Source organism: Paramormyrops kingsleyae, chromosome 3 (genome assembly GCF_048594095.1).
Source record: "Paramormyrops kingsleyae isolate MSU_618 chromosome 3, PKINGS_0.4, whole genome shotgun sequence".
NCBI classification, from domain to species: domain Eukaryota; kingdom Metazoa; phylum Chordata; class Actinopteri; order Osteoglossiformes; family Mormyridae; genus Paramormyrops; species Paramormyrops kingsleyae.
Genome location: NC_132799.1, coordinates 31,183,183 through 31,198,089, shown reverse-complemented (window position 1 = coordinate 31,198,089; position 14,907 = coordinate 31,183,183). Strand labels below are relative to the sequence as shown.

General features: G+C 46.4%; 1 protein-coding gene across 1 annotated transcript in view; it reads right to left on the bottom strand.

Moving 5' to 3' along the window:
- Positions 1-14,574, bottom strand: part of ntf3 (neurotrophin 3) — a 31,072-nt gene extending 16,498 nt beyond the window's left edge. Inside the window, exon 1 of the mRNA XM_023841344.2 lies at positions 14,470-14,574. The gene's annotated coding sequence lies outside the window, so the exon portion shown is untranslated. The remainder of the gene's footprint in view (positions 1-14,469) is intronic.
- Positions 14,575-14,907: the final 333 nt, after the last annotated feature.

Sequence of the window (14,907 nt, the reverse complement as noted above, 5' to 3'; positions counted from 1 at the left end):
GTGAGGTCTCACGGCAGTGCGGTCTAGCTCATCCTTCACTTGTGCGTCCTTCTGGTTTGTCCGACTGGTATTTTAGAGCCAAGGGACTGGTTTAGTGAGGACACCTGATGAGGAAGCCTGGAGTCATTTGGCAGCTATGCCCCTTATGTTATGGCTGTGGTTTCCCTACAGAGATGTATGTTTGAGGTTTATATATATTTACAGCTCTGGAAAATATTAAGAGACCACAGCACAATTTTTTCGTTTCACTCATTTCTCAGTTTATGGGTGTGCGTCTGTGAATAATATATATATATAAACAACACTGCAGCCTGATTCTTCTCTACTTCTCATTGATGAAGGGCTTCTTCCTTGCTTTATGGGTCTTCAGTCCTACTTCTAGGAGCCTGACACAAAATTTCCTAGCAGTGCACTTCACACCTGCACTTAATGTTTCCCACTCCTTTTGAAGGTCACTTGAGGTCATCATCCAATTTTTGAGGCAATTTTTGAGGCAATGCTGGATTAGTTGATGGTCATCTCTGGCATTAGAAAGTAACTTCCACCCTTTACCTGGCTGGTTTCGGCTTGATCCCAGTTGTTGTCTTAGAAATTTTGAATCTGGAAGCAGACTGCCGATCAGCGTAACCTTCTGCCAGTAGAACCAGGACTAAACCAAGATTGAAAAATGGAGATTTGTTAAAAATGTAGTCTCTTAATGTTTCCTGACACCGCACTTTAATACTGAACAAGAAAACATGACTAAAGAACTAATATTTTAAATCTGCGTTAATCTGCAAGAATAATGAAGCAGCCCAGTGCAGTGTGCTGGAGATTCAGTGTTTGAACATCCACAGAGTGTTCCTGGCTATAAACCAAAAAGAACAATGTCTGGAGAAACATCTTGCACGTGAAAAATGTCAAAAAGATCACTAGCGGTGGGTGTGGGTGGGTGACGTGTGCGTGACAGTCCGTCTCAGAGCCCCAGGCTTCTCCGCGGTAACATACCACCCCTCCCACCAGATCCGGGTTCGTCACTCATACTTCGGGCAACTGTGTCTGCAGGGAGAGTAAACAGGAAGTGGATTTGCAAAAGGTGAACCATAGAATGGGTGTTGGGGGGGGATAGAGAAGGGAAAGGAGATCTCACACTGCCCTCCTGTTCCTCAGACCATATGACAAATAAATGGCGACAGGTGTGGAATAGCGTTACCCTAGTTTTGTTAAACCTGAACCGTGTTGGCACACTGCCAGAAATCTTGGATAAAAATCTTAAACACTAAGGGAGGGGGGCAGGCATGCAGTAGAAGGTTGTCGCACTCAGGATTACTGCTGGTGAAGGTGATGTTGAACTGGCCCTCACAGTTGAGAGGACATCATCAGTGTTGGGTTCGCTGTAGAGACTGAGAAGCAGCATGGGTTTTCATGACTCCAACATCATGAAGGATGCAAACCATGTTTCATGGATGGTGAGCCGTGTTCCTGGATAGATTTCCGACTTACAGTAGGAAGTGGGTGACCTCAGCGGACAGGATTCACAAAGCGTGCCGTGAAATGCCACCCGGTGACATCATTGTTGCCATCATCTCTGGGCAGGTGGCAAAAGCATCGCAGGCTGGGTGTGAATCATTCACAGATGGCGGCTTGTCCTCGAGATTCTTACGTGGAGATGGAAAGGTTAGGCTTGGCTACTGTTCTAGAGCCAGAGAAGAAGCCAGAATGCCAAAACGTGCCTTTAATCACTTTCTGATCTTTTGAAACAAACTTTTCCATGTGGCGCTTCGACTTTCTGCTGATTGGGCCTTTGAGAACTGCTTTCCCATGATTCTGAGCTCACGTGCCACATACATGTATCATCACAGCACCTCCTAAAAATGGTCACTTAGTAAGAGGCATGAGTGAAATTCCCTCATGAAAACTTTTGTTCAGAGGTTTAGAAACTCAAGAATTCATGTATTGCACTTAAGGCCCAATGGTGCAAACATGATCTGCTCTGTAAATAAATGCAGTGTATGTATGTGTATATATATATATATATATAAGCTGTATAGCTAGTGATGTGTGCATTGCACTTGTCTGTAAGTAGTATTAAAGTGTTCACATTGGAAAGCTAACGTGTTACGGTAATTAGAAGCTCATTAATATTTCAGGTTAATTCATTTGAATCTCTCCACCTTGAAAATCAGTGCTTACAAGAGGCTTTTGGGAAGCCCATAGACCCAGATATAAGATAGGATATTTTTGAGGAATGTTGGCTATTTTGCCAGGGATAACAATCAGATATAGTAGTAGTAATAATAATGATTATAATTTGGTTTACTTGATACAAATAAACATGCAACCAATGTGAAATCTGTTAAGGAAATCTTAATGTGCCTTATTTTAAGCTCTTTATATGATACTGATAATACAAAAAGTTTAACTAGAGAATATCACAGAAGTTACACAAATGTTCTGCTGGATGAAACATGGCTGTAATTCTGCCTAATTGTTTATGGCTTGACGTGATTAATATCCTAATTGCCTTCACTGTCTGTCCATATGCAAAGGAGAGCTAAAGGCGAGCGTTTGTCCTTTCCCTTTTCAAAAGAACTTCCATGAAACATTTATTATGTCCTTGTGTCTGGCAGGAGCTTGTCTGCGGACGGCATCCACTGATGGCAAAAGCTCCTACTCCTCGCTGATTTGGCTTGGGGTACTGTAGCTTTCGGACACCCTGGTTAATTAGGCCGTCCGCCATGATGTCGACGCGTTGTCTTTCTCCGCGCTGCCGCCGCAGATCCCGTCCAGGAGAAGCACGTGCCGTGTTCCTCAGGGAGTGCAGCAGGAAGAAAGGGACTGGAAAGGGAGAGGCGAAGCCTGCCCAGGTCACTCTGACCGGCTCGCGCTTCCAAAAGCGTGGAATTTGAGAGACGCCTTGGGATGGGACCGGTGTGGCACGGGTACAGAAGCTAGCGGGGCTCTTATGCGGCCTCCAGCAACGCAGAGGGCAGGAAAAAAAAGACAGAAAGACCTTGGACAATGAGTGCAGCTGTTGGCTGTAAAGACGTTCCCCGTTGGTTAGTTGGGGTTTGTTGTTATATTTGACTCCACTCCTGCCGATGGTGTGTCACCACTTCACATTTGGCTCCGTTCTCTTTATCATTACTGAACTCACTGAAAAGAGGATAAACCTCACTGTCAGCAATCTTCCAAGGTAACTTCCCATCCATAAGTTAGGCAGAGCGTGGCTCCCTGGATAGGGAAGCTGTATTTGTCGCTGGACGGTTGCCGGTTCGAATCTCACGGCCAGCAGAGTGGTTTCATGGTCGGATCCCTCTGCCAAGGCCTACAACCCCAGTTGCTTTCTCATCAGCTTCATCCTTGTTTGCCGCATCTGCTTTTTCAGTTATATGTCATTTCAGATAAAAGCGTCCACTAAATAAGTAGCAGTGGGGTTATGTTCCGATAAACCTATTGTAAGGTAAAAATATCGTAAGACGAAAATGCATTTTAATACAGTACACCTAACATCATAGCCTACCCTGGCCTACCTTATGCTTAGAACACTTACAGTAGCCTACAGTTGGGCAAAATCATTAACACAGAGCCTATTTTACAATAACGTGTTGAATATTTCATGTAATTTATTGAATAATGTACTGGAAGTGAAAAACATTTACGCATGGTATAGTCGAAATATCGCAACACGGACCATGGTAACGCTGGGATGTTACTCCTAGCTATTCGTAGGGTGCAATTCCACCATTCAGTTCCCTATTTAAAGGCTGAGCTCTTTGGATAACTCGCCTGGAAGTACGACAGTGAAAGGTGAATCTGTTTTTTTTTGTGTTCAATGAAGAACAGGAGATCCTTGTCTCTGCACTAAACATCTAGCTTGAGCTGAGGACAGCCGTCATCGTTCTACCTGCTCAGCATCTGGCCCTCCTTTAAAGGGACGTGCATCGTTTAGCCGCACCCTTTTAAACCCCTTTGTGATGCCGGATGCCCCCGAACATTCACTAAATCTCAAGCCTACGATGGAGGCTCCATTCCTTGAATTTTATTCCGTGCATCTCATCCATAATACCACCAGCGTTTTTACATTACGTTAGATTAATTCCATAGTCTGCATTGCTATTGTCCTCCTTTGCGTATGTGTATGGTTAAGAAGTGCTAGCGTGTTTAGCACACACGTGCTATGCGTGTGGGCTTGCTGTGCTTCCGCTCGGGGTGTATTAGGGCCCCCTGGGGAAGGGGCAGTGGCCTGGCCCCCATCCAGCCTCCACCCACTGAGGGTCTGTGACCTGGTGGTAGAGCTCAACCACGCCAGACTCGGCGAGGGGCCGCAGTGGTGGGCGGCTGGCTGGTTCAGATTACCGCGAAGCGTGACCGACCACCTTGGCATCCCACGTGCGTTGACACACGCAACTTCTGTGTCCCGTCGCGCCCACGCCCACACGCATGTGGACACGTGTGCGCGGACACAGAAAACATACATTGCAGACTGAAACGTGCTTTCACACGCAGTCTGCGTCGCACTGTCACGTGCTCTGCTCTACAGTGGCACGCCTTGCCACGCTTGAGGCCCTGAAGACAGACGCAAACATTTTTCACTAGTTTTACTAGTTACTTCAGTCAGGTAATGCTGGAGAAGCAGGGGATTTGTCACATCCAACTGAAGGCCACATCCCATACTTTGTGTACCGATAGTGGTGAATGAGCTTTTCTTAGACGGCCATTTACATTTGTGTTTATAAACATGTCAGTGTTGTTAGGGGTCATCAGGACCCCACTGCAGTGGACTCTCAGCCAGCCCGAGTTCGAGAAGCAGAGATGGCCGTCTCCCCCCCTCCGCAGTGACACAAGTGCAACCCAGGATGAGGAGTGGGGACTTGTGGCACCCCCACCCCTCCTCTGCCGTGCACACAGGGCCCCCCTTGTGCTCTTTGTCCCGCCGCTGAATGGCAGACGGCAGGCAGACAGGCCAAGGGCGAAACCCAGTGACCTGGGAAGCTGGAGACTGGGAGTAATTCAAGGAACAAGGTTCAATTTACCTGATCTGGCTGCTTCTTGGCACGAAAAAAAACGCTGGGTGCCGTGATTATGGGATAGCACTGCGCTCAGTCCAAATGGAGTTCGATTGCACATATAAGGGAAGGGCACAAAGTGAACCACTGGGGTAACTAAAGTAAAGAACAACTTTATTTAAACAAACTTAGACAGTAGCGTGGCAATGTTGCATGTCAGCTTTCTCAGCCTGCTGTCATAGCAGGTGGACGCCAACTTCACCGTGAATGAAGTGAGGTTCATTGTGCTTTGACATCGCCACTGTTTTATTTCTCTCTCTTTCAGCCCAGTTCTCTCTCATTGCGGAGAAAAATGGAGTTCTTCATTCTTCGTCAGTTCTTCATTTTGTCTTTCACGGGAATTTTTAATGCAAGATACTCTATGGTACGCGTCTCGTCGTAGAGGGCAAAAATATCTGATACAAGCCGATGATGGCACTTTGCTTTTTTTTTTCAAGATGATACCACAAGGATTGTATGGATCTTCAAAGAAGGGTAAATGTATAAGAGAAGGGAGAGTCTTACCCCCAATCGCGGTTCGTTGTCTTCCAGAGGCTCTGAGGCGAATAAAGCAAAAGTGGTTGCTGATCACACACCTGGCTTCCTCTATATCCCGCGACATCCCTTTGCTGTCAGTTTTTTTGCCTTGGAACATGATAAAGCGCCATACATTTAAGGGTGCCTGCCTTCCCCCGCACGTCCAGGAGGGCCCATCCATAAAATGTAGGAAATGCATACATTCCCCAGGAATGCGAAACACATCGTTTTAATCTGTTTCCATAAGAAGGATGGGGTCCCTGAGTGATGCTAGGCTCTGTGTTTCCGGGCTCACTTCAGGGCGGGTGGGCTTCTGTAGGCTTCAAAGCTCTCATTGTGCATCACCGGCACCCCTGCATGCACCCGGTACCCTCCTTGGCAGGAATAGAGGAGCGGTCGCCTTCAGGCTCGGATGTAGACTCTGTGCAAACACAGCTGTAGATCGGGCGTTTCGGCAGGGGATCGAGAACAGATGAGACACGCAGGAGGCGCAAGCACAAATAACAACAGCCCAACTGCAAGAGGGGATAGTCCGAGATGGGGGGGGGGGGCATGAGCTTAGAACGCTGCTTGTGTGATCTCTGCAGCTCGATGGGGTGTGACCTTCCTGTATACTTTTCAGCAGAATGTATAAAACCTTTTAAGCAGCCACTGAAATCATAACCAGAATCAGAATTCACTTTATTGGCCAGGTACACCTGCTTGTACTAGGAATTTGTCTTGGCAGTATTCGTACATACATTCGGAAATAACATGAAATATAAATGGCGGGAAAAAAGTCATCTTTATTTATAAACCACATTTGAAAGACAGCAGGTGTCAACCAAAGTGTTGCACAATAAAGTTAACTACAATACGACATTTAGACAATGGTGAAAAAGAATTGAATAATATAGATTTAATTATGAGAAATAGTGCAAATTCATACAGATTAGTCAAACTGTATTTACGAAATGTACGATGTGTATAAGTCCAACTAGGTGTACTGTGTGATTTACTCAGTCCTCATTGGGTAAAGCACAGGGTAGCAGCTGAAGTCTGCAGGAAAACACCCCCTGTATCACTCATGAAGACACCTGCACAGGTACTCGGTGTCAAGGACCTACTCCCAAAACCCTATGCTGCAGGTTCTACTGCATCTCCAGGCTGAGTGACCCTCTCGTGCATCTCCACAAAGGCCTTCCAACACCATAAATGCTTCATGGCGAGTGGGTGACTTTGAGGCATCAAAAAGTGTTGAAAGACATTCAAGTCACTCTACACAAAGCCCAGCACCGGGAGGCAGGCCGACGGCACCAATTAGGAGGGTGATTCACCGTTCGTAGCAGTCCTAGCATTGTGTCACTCAGGCACACAGAGTTCCTGGTATCTCGCCTACCCTGCCTACCCAGCCACGGCTTAAATTATTCATGGTGTCTCTTATGCAGGTAAGCATTCAGGATGTCATAAATCATATCATATACTGCTGGTAACTGTGTGTGGGGTTACTGGATTTTAGCAAGCAAACAAGGATGAAGCTCTTGACTGGGGTTCCATGTGGGAGTGTGCACGTTTGCCAGGCCAGCTGCTCGAACCATAGGCATTATCCTTATTATACCTGCTTTTTCCAATGGAAATTTGGGACAGATGGTTACTGAGGGTTGGTATGAAACCAGCGAAACCCAGTTTGTACAGGAGAGGAGAGAGGTGGTGCATCTTCAAAGGACTACTGATCTGGATGAGACTACGCATTGACATGTAGATCCATAGTCTGTGCCTGGAGGCAAACCAGTTGATGAACCCCAGTTGGCTTTAAATGGTCCATTTTGTTGGGTAGGGGTTTGTGCAGGGTCGGCTGGGTGGTTGGAAAGGGAGGGATTGTTTCATATTGAGAAAACATGGAGGAAGGCTATTGGCCCGTGTAGAAGTTTTGGTTTTCTGTTTTCCATGTGTCTTTGTTTTTTTTTTAGTGATTATTTTCTGAGGCACTTTTCAGTTTCTTCACCCTTCTCTTCATGTTTTTCCTGTAATAGTCTCCTTTTTGACCCCTGTAGTGATCAGCTTTTCCCACCTAGGTGACCAGCTTAACCTGCTAGCTAAGCTGCAATTAGTCAAAAGACCTAAGAAGGCTCAAAGTATCGAACCTCCGTTGCAGTTTGTGACGCCCTAATGGGGTATCCGCTGTCATGCCCCACAGCCAGATGCAAACTTCTTTAACCGGCTAAGCCGCTAATGCTCCATGCTAGCAAGAATTGCGACCAGTGGGCCTTCATTCTTCAGCCATCCAAAGAAAATAGATTTTACAAAAGGAGTAACTCATTTTTAAAATGTGTGGTTTTTTGACTACTTTGCCCGTATTTGTAAGGAACACCCACAACCTCCAAATTACAAATTCTGTAGCATTTGGGAACATCTTTCATCATATACATATTACCTAAAGGTTGCACGTAAGTAGGAGAACTCATTAACCCTGGAAGAATATCAGCCTAAAATGATAACCCTGAAAGGGTTGCAGCTAATGGTGTTTTTAAGTTTTCCCCCCCCCATTTGCGTGAGTTTCCAAAACCTACATTCCCTGTACTGTGTGCTTAGTTGTAACTGCACTGCAACGGACTGGCATCCCATCTAGGAAAGCCCCCACCCAGCGTACAGTGCTCCCCTCCTCTTATCAGCGGCTATGGCGTCGTTAATAATTGTCACTCGCACTTACCGTCCAGCGGATGTCCGCGAGAGCGCATCCAGAGCTCCTGTATGATATGCACTTCAGAAATCTCATTATGCGGACATCCTGTCCAGGCTGAGCTGGCAAGTGTTTCTCGGAATAACAGATGCCACCCCGGTGAAGCAGATCAAGTACATCATGGTGGTACATTCCTGTGCTGCACATGTTGAGTTTTCATGGGACACTTCTGCCAAAAAGCCGGTGGTGGATGTGGGAGAAGTGAGTTCTGGATTCTACCTCATAAACCCCGACTGAGCTTCTTAGAGATACTAATTCTTTTGTACTTTTTAATTAACTTTTAGTGTTTGATCAGAGGGGATACATGTGTGGAAAGGGTGGTACTTCTCCACTGGGTCAGGAGTTCTCACAAGATGGTCTCCATGTGTCACTATTCGTCTGTGTCATGGTCTATAGATCTGTTAACTTTCCCAGCCGCAGAAAGGACCAGAAATGCATGTGTGGGGCACATGTACAGTGGAGAGAAGATTGTGTAAAATCTTCAGCCAATCAGAAAAGACCGTGTGATTAAAATGTCTCCCCCACCCCAAATGCTCCCAATGAAAAATGAAAAACAAATATGTACTAATGGTGAGCTGGAAGCCAACACTGCACACCAGTCATTCTCAGTTATGCAAATAGGTGCCTAACTGTTGAATATTCCTGTTATCTGGATTATGACTGAGAGTTCAGGGATGTGCTGGTACCTCTCAACCATGCTGGTATCTCTCAACCATGCTGGTATCTCTCAACCAGACCCATCAGGGTGATGAAAAAATAAAAGAACGGGATCTCCTCAAGCCTCTTGAGCTAGTTTGTTATTGTTTCATGTTTCTTCACAAAGCTATGAATACAGGTTAAGGAGTAAAGGGGAGAAGGAGGTTCTGATTCTGGGTGTGGGATCAAACCTGAGCCCGAAGCTGCCTTTATGCTCTGGGAACCGGTGATGTAGCTGACAAGGAGAGGGTTAAGCTGCTCGGTGACTGATACAGAAATGTCACTCGCCGTGATTTCTCCCGTCAATGACGTTGACGTGCCATGGCAATAACATCTCTGGGCAACCGGCGCTGAGACGGGCTCCGCGATGAATGAAAAGCCAGTTTCGCAGAAGACTCGCTCCTGTTTGTGGAGCCACAGATCTGGCGCAGCTTAACTGAAGCTTTGGCAGCAGAGCAAACCGAAATGATGGATCGCTCAGCGTTCTGACCGCAGCCGGCCAATTCACAAAAAAAATTCCCATCTAGGGACAACTTAAGACTAATTCGGGACTGTGCAAGCCTACTGGATGCGTCTCATGTCGCAAAATGCTAAGTCGCCGTCACCTTAGTAATGTATGGTGGGCTAACTTGAAAGAATTTTTAAGCAGTAGATTTAGCCCTTGGGAGGTGTAGACACCCCCCTGGCCCTTGAAATCCAATATGTCAGTTAATCTGTCCCACAGGTATACAGCCACTTTGCATTAACTGTTTTGGGATGGGGACATTTTAACCGTAGCTGTGAGCATTCCCTCCCCCTACACAGCAGCACCCGTGCTGGCCTGCTGTAACACGGCGCGCTGAACTCTCTCTCCCTCTCTCTCTGTTTCTTTCCCCAGGTTTCCTACGAGTATTGCATTCCCTCGCTCTTCTTCTCCCTTCTTTAGATGACCTTTACCTGTGGCAGCCGCATTCTTTAACACGGCTCACTCAACCCCCGCTTCTTGCCTTGGGCCATGACTATTTCCATGAGCCCGGGAACTCCTATGGGGGGGGGGGGGGGGAGATGGTGGGCGGATGGTGGCCAGCAGGTGTTGGCCTGCTTCCTGTGCGCCCAGTCGAGCCCGGCCCCCCCTCTGTGCCCACGGAAAACGCTGGGGGAGCCGAGCGATTTGGCCCTCTCCTTTCTTCCGCAGTCTTGTGTTAATTGAGACTTTAGTGGCGCGGTGGCACGTCGGCGAGACTGGAATGTGTTCCCAGCGCCAGGAACCATCTATCCCCATGACTACGCCGAGACCTCAGAATACACACGGCGTGGCGGTATCCTAATGTGAGACGATCAAACGGGATATACTGCATGCAAAGCAGATACAGCCACAAACCGCGAACTCCTGTTTGTTAACAATTCAGGCAATTCCCGCATTATGCACATGACATTTACACGCATATTGGCAAATAAAATCCCACAGAGCCCAAAAAAGCTTAGTATCAATAAGTCAATTTGCATATCTTTTCATGTCACCTCTAGGGCTGAATATAGACAAATGCTCAAAATTCACATATTAACTGACATCTTAAAAGTACAATATTTTTTCAGTGCGAAGGATGTCACACCAAACATCCTTGGACTGTCTTACTGCATGTACTGCGGCTTGTGTGGCCGCTGCTGTGTTTCGTGTTGAGAACGAAACCTCTGACTGACTTGAACAAGTTCAGATAGGTGCTTTTGACTGTTAACCTTTCATTTTCGGAGATGCACAAACATTCTGGGGTTCTGGTTTTACCATGTGCTTATTCTGGCACAAAGTCCCTCCCTATGTTGATTTGATCCTGTCATTTATCACAGGGAACCGAAAGGCAAAACAACTGAAGCAAAACAAGTGAAGATCTTTCAGGGGAGATATCAAACCAGGGTAAAAAAGTCTTTCTAAGCCACTCTCACCCTGAACCGAAGATTCCTATAACGAAACAGCAAATTTAAGTTTGTATGTTCTGTATAGTTTGTGAATCACATGAGCTGATTTGCATTCGCGGTTTGCCCTGAAGTTGTCAAAATGCGCGAATGAGATTTGGAGTATTTTCTCTTCTGCACACGAGGGTCTAATGGCCGGGGAACATCTCTGCTTCCAGCAAATCGCACGTCACTTGGGCACGGGTGGTAAAATAAGTGAGAGTTCTGGAGAATTTTAGCAGACCGCAGGTTTATTCTGGTTTTAAAACCCAAATGAATGTGCAGTGCTTTGAATGTGCCGAGTCAGCAGCCTTCTGTGGCGTGACGGTGGGCAAACGAACGTCTGCTGCTTGTGAATGCGATGTTTTGGCTGGTCTGTGGGAGAGTCTTAAGGTGGCACAAAGGTCTCACGGCTGGATGAGGCCCACATGCTGGAAAACGCTTCACTTTTCATGCGTGTCTGCCTCTATCTGACATCCATTTTGTTTTGAAACTTTAAATAAATTTGAAAGTCTATGTCTTTATTTAGAGCCCATGGGTCAACGGTTCAGGTTCACAAGCCAACCCTCGTCAAGTTATGAAACTCTGAATGATGGGAACCAGTTTCAACTGCGGGGGCCATTTTCATTTTTCTGAGACAAAAAGATAGAAAACTCACATATTCTACTTGTAGGATAATATTTTTAAAGAGTAGGCTGAAATGCAATGCCCCGTCAAAACACTTAAAAACTAGATAAATGGCGAAACCATTTAAAGGCACGAAACGACATTTTTCACATACGTCATTTGAGATGGCGTGTTTTTTTTTTTTTTTAAAATAAAGAAAAACCTGGTAAGTAATACTTTAGATGTGGTGAGCGCGAGTGCAAACAGTGGCACTATCAGCAACTCCCGAGGGAAGAGATGAGTCACAGTATGTGGACAAAAGGGCAACACCTTTGAGTTTTCACAAAGAATGATGGATGAACGCCTCAGATGTGGACAGACTCGGGATGAAATCATATTGAAATACTAGGTGCAGAACTGCTAGCTGTCGTCAGTTAAAGATGTGGTCCAGTGAATGTTGTCTCTCATATGCCCCTTTTCTCTTGTGTTATATTCACACTTTAGGTCTATGTATAGTGAGCTGCTTGCCACTGGTCCTGCTGGACTGGTGTGTTATTTACCAGTTTTGTTCCGTTATGTTGTGTATGATTTCATGTACTGGCATGCAGCTGAGGCAGTGGTCAGAATGCGTGGAGGTTAAAACCCAAATCGCAGTGGAATCCAAAACTGCAACTGGAATCCATCGTGTGGTTAAATATTGCAGTCATGTGTTCATGTTGACCTTTGACCTCCAGTCTTTTGGGTTCTGACAGGAGGTTTTTGTCTGTGATAACTCCAATCTCCAGGACAATTTCCTTCTCGTACACACCTACCTACAACCTGACCATGTTATTACTAACAGACCCTTGTTATTCCAAGCACCAGACCTCCCGTTGTACGTTACACAGTACGGTTTCATCCTGATTTTCAATTGTTTCAATACAACCAATGAATATAAATAATCATAAGTAAATACACCCCAGACTGGCCCTGTAAATATATTTTTAGCAGTGTTCTGGCACCAAAAATGACCCGTTTCCTGTCGTAATTAACAACAAAATTAAATAAACTTTGGATCCAAGTGATTTTTTTAAGTACGCGTCTCCTCAGATAACCTTGATTTTGTTTATTTCTTAATTATGCTGCAATACACAAGCATCCCCTGGGTTCTCGGCAGCTAATCGTACAAGGCTCACTTTTTCTCGCCCCCCCCCCCCCGCACAACACACACACACACACACACACACACTTCGTTGTCGGTGAGCAGTATGGGATAGTGTTCTCCCGCCTGCGACCCCTCCTCTCCTTACACAAGCCCAGGTCTGAACAAGAGGGGGGCTGTATCCCAGGAGCCCCCGCTGGTATTGCTTACGTTATTTGCATTAGACTCTCTGAGACGGGGCCGCCTAGTGCATTAGACCTCAATGGATGACCACTGATGTGTGCAGTTCCAGTCAACAAACAGGCTGACAGGCTGAGACGCACCTCATTGTCCTGCCGAGTCACCGGCGTACCTCTTTCCCTCCCTTTCTCTCTCTCTAACAGTTTTTTGCTTTTTTTCCACCCCCCATCCTTTTTTTCCCCTCACCTGGATTTTGCCTGGCATGCCAGCAGTTGGCCGTGTGGAGAGTTCCAGAACGAGCCCCATCCACTGTTTATAGATCAGTGGATGGCTCATTGTGACGGTGATCCATTGGGGCACCTGCAGTTTGCATTATAAAGACGTGCAGCACTGTGAGAATTCCAGGTAGGCCGGTGCATTGTGTGTTTGCGTGTTACACGCTTTGGTGTTCGCTGATAATTTCGATGGGAGATTGGGCTGCCCTTCTGTGTCCCTGACCTGTGGGGAACACCACAGAAAGCCCAGTGTTTGGCTTCTTCATGCCTTTGCCTTCATCCCTTCTCGATTACGTCGCCCCCCACCACAAGAGCTGCAGAATCATGGTTTTGGGGCCAGTCTGCGTAATAAGCTCTGTACCCACCCCCACCCCCCCTTGGCTTTGAACCTTCCGTGAACACAATGCATCGTCCTGCATGCTGCAGAACTTGTACCCGTGGCATCTGAGAGGCTCATTTTGAAACGCTGCAAGCATGTGGATAGGGGGACTCGTGGAATGGCATTTAAAGGGTGCATGAAGAATCCAGGATCTTTCCACTTTCTGGATGTAATCAGCTTCAGGCTTTTACTACCTAGTACTTGTAAAATTAAACACTGCTCTCAAACGTCTCATTATAACGCTTAACACTGCTGTTTGGGACGAGGCTTTGTGGTTGGCTTATTTAACTTAAAGATTTTAATGCTTTTTATTAGCAGGAACAGGGCGGAGTGTTTGGTTTTCCTTCCCCCAGTGCATTCTAAATTCTGGCAACCCCCCATTTATGTAATTCGGGCCAGAGACTTTACTCTGAACCGTCAAATCCAGATGCTCCTAGTGGCCCAGTGTGCATGAGATGAACCTAATCAGTGTCTACAGCTGAGTAGCCTTCAGGAAATGTTTATGAATGTCATTTTAAAGCTGTCAGATTTTTGTTGTCTTAGTCGGAATAGAAACACAGACATTCAAAGTACTATGAGCATTAAGCTAACTATCATGACTCACTCACATCCATCAAAGAGCCTCTTCAAGCAATATAGCAAAATGCTGCTCTCAGTCTTTACGCACCATACGCCACCCATACATTTTCCTTCACCCCCTCCTCTCGGTCCAAAATCCAACTGCAGCAGTTCATTGGCTGATTCCTCTCAGGATCTCTGAGCCACCTCCCCCGCCCCCCCTACCACCGACCTCCTGGTACCCATCAGTCAGTCAGACAAGGTTTTGAGTTGAGACACCAGAATCACTAGAGACACCAGCAGAACCTTGAAGAGCTTTGACAGCTCTGCCATCCGAAACGAGCCTCTGCAGCTTCTGCTGACTGCCTCCGCCCTCCCCGATGAGCCACCCCTATTAAATATAAAACGAGAGATGTACTTACTCGCCCGGTGCTTTTCAGAAAAGGGCTGAAGGGTGCAAATTATTTATCAGGGCATCTTCTGTTCTTGGGACTCTTCACTGACTGGACCAATGTCATCGGGCTGAGGTTAAGGGGGTCTGAGAGGAGGCGCAGGCCATTGCGCTCAAGATGTCCTCCTTGGAGAGGAATGGAAGATCATGACTCTTAACTCGTTAATGCTGCCAGCTTCTTAAAGCCCCCCCCCCCAAGAAACAGCTGAGATCAATCAGATAGTTATAAACCAAAAATATACAGACTGCTTCAAAGGACATTCATCACAGCGACGTAGGATATCCACATCGTTTTGATACTGACCATCATTTAAAACAGAGGTGGCCGATCTTATCCAGAAAGTGCCGCAGTGTATGTGGGTTTTCGCTGCAACTCCCTAATTAGGTCACTAATTAGAGGACTGATTGG